Genomic DNA, 2,570 nt, shown 5'->3' on the forward strand with positions numbered 1-2,570 from the left:
CTGGTCCAAATTGCAGAGCAAAATTCTCTTAACTGTGCCCAGAGTATGTTGGATAAAGTGTGTTTGACTCAGGATATCTCTGCTGGCCCTGATGAGGTCCTGAGGGATCAGTCTTGGACACTCAAGTGCTCCTTTTGAGAAATGGAACTCCCCTAGCAAGGATTCAGGGATGTATGGGAGGGGAGGGAAGGGGAAGGGAGGAGGGAGGGGAGGGGAGGGGAGGGGAGGGGAGGGGAGGGGAGGGGAGGGGAGGGGAGGGGAGGGGAGGGGAGGGGAGGGGAGGGGAGGGGAGGGGAGGGGAGGGGAGGGGAGGGGAGGGGAGGGGAGGGGAGGGGAGGGGAGGGGAGGGGAGGGGAGACAAAGCAAAAGCACATGACAGACCTTCACACTCATGTTTCCAATTCCTTCTTACCAAGACATCGTTGCTGCCTTGGAGAACCAGGTCCCGAGACAGCCCTACCAGGTGGCGTTCGCGTGCATGCCATGTTCCTCCCCTCTCCCCACAGGAACTCTCTGAGCATCGCTGTTTGGGGGCAGTGGCTCTACCTAGTGGAGAGCCACTATGAACTCTTCAGTGTAAGGATGAGAAAGGCACCCTACACCACCTCAGCTACTCCCCCTCCCCCTCTCCCAGTTTTTCCAGAGAAACTGCATAGACCTCTTCAAGTAGCAGAAAGAACCACTTCATGGATTTCTATTTGTTAAGTAACAAGCAGAGTGGGTGACAGTGCAAAGCATAGAAAATTGAGAACCAACTTAAGCTATATTCGTGTTGTATGTTCCACTGTTTTCAGGGCACTGGCTCATCTGTTATCCCACATTTGACTTTATAACATGCCTGTAAGTTGTAGAAAGAATTATTCCCATTTAGCAAGTGAAAAGCTGGGTCATAAAGAAGTTGGGTATATCAAAGCTAAGCAACTAGCAGAACTAGGCTTAAAAAGTTTGAATTTTTTTTAGATCAGTCATTCTATAGACCAACAATAGGTCAGAAACACTGTATGAAAGGATGCTTGGCAGGACCCATGTTAAAATGTCTGTGCTTTCCTAGTAAATGTCAGGTAGAAAGGTGAGAGAAAAATTGATCATTTTCTATACCTGATATTTACTAAAGGTATATTTGGTGTTTAAAAAATATACCCAAGCTAGTGTTTGTTTCTGAACATATATAAGCCTTTAAAAAGCCTTATGTGTAAAATTTTTGTCTATAACAAATATTGCCAGCACCATGATTTTTAAAGAGCAATAAAGGAAAGTTTAGTTATGTGGTTACTTGCACTATATCAGTTTTGCCCTTGCAACTTCTAGCAGTAAAAAGAAAATGTGGTCATTGGCGTTTTCAGAGTATATGAATCTGTTTTGACTTTTCTCAAAGGTAATGGAGAAAGCCAACGTTTCCTCAAACTTCCCTTAGCCGGCTTGACTGAATAATAATCCACAGCCAAGGGAAATACAGTTTTGTTCCAGAACGGCCCAGGGAGAAGATCCCCCTCACAGCAACCACACAAATAAACCCTGGCCCACAGTCTTATGTCCTAGACGAAGTCGGGAAGTGGCACGGACATAGTTTAACCGCAGCTGAAACACTACGCAGTCCTAGGCCTGCATTTCTTCACCAAGATGTCCTTGTAGCCACAGCGATGACTCCAGCAGACTCCTGAAGTCCACCAGCGAGCCACACTGTGTTCAGAATCTTCAGCAAAACCATTCTCACTTACAGTTGGGGTAACAGATGCCCAGTTATGGGTGGAGGTTAATGGATGGCTATGGTCATAGTTTCTCTAACTAGTATGAAAGAAGCAAAAGGCCCATGGGAGTGACTTAAGTAAAAAGTTAGATGCTTTCCTTTAGCTATTATAAAGATCAGGATGGCAGGATGTTAAGAACATTATGCTCCCATGAAGCTGCATGGATTTAACCCGTGTTGCACCTGTCAGCTTTCTTTTCCTGCATTATTGCTTATAGCACCCAGCCCTTCCAGCCATCTGAAAATGCCAAAGGTCTGGGCAAGAGGCTGCAGGGAGGTCCAGCCAAATCCATCAAGGTCCATATCCTACTAGCAATGGCATCTTCCTTTACCAGGAGAAACAGAGCTCAGCATTTTAAATATTTTGTACCTATTATGGATTTAAATCTTCCCTATCTGACCCGCAAGTGGGGCCAGAAGCAGAAGAGAAAGGTTGAACGTTTTACATGAGTAGTTAACTGCGTGTCCAATATGGTAGCTATCAGCCACATGTGGCTTTGAGCACTGGGAAGTGTGGCTAGGGAGGCTGAGAAACTGGATTTTCAAGTATATTTCATTTTAATTAATTTAAATTTAAGTAGCCACATGTGGTGGGACACCACTGAGCTGGAGAAAGAGAAATCATAGAACTAACAAAATCATTGTTATTTCTCTGCTGTCTTCGATGTCGAGCTTCTCAGTTTGATCTCATAACATTGCACGCGGGGTTGATAAGTAGGTAATGTTACCTGCATTTTAAGCAGACATATGAAAGATAAACAGACTCATTTAGAGTCATTGAGTAGTTTATAATGGAAGCATCCTCTGACTCACAAGTCGTGAC

The sequence above is a fragment of the Miniopterus natalensis genome, chromosome 4 (genome assembly GCF_054644295.1).
Source record: "Miniopterus natalensis isolate mMinNat1 chromosome 4, mMinNat1.hap1, whole genome shotgun sequence".
NCBI lineage: Eukaryota > Metazoa > Chordata > Mammalia > Chiroptera > Miniopteridae > Miniopterus > Miniopterus natalensis.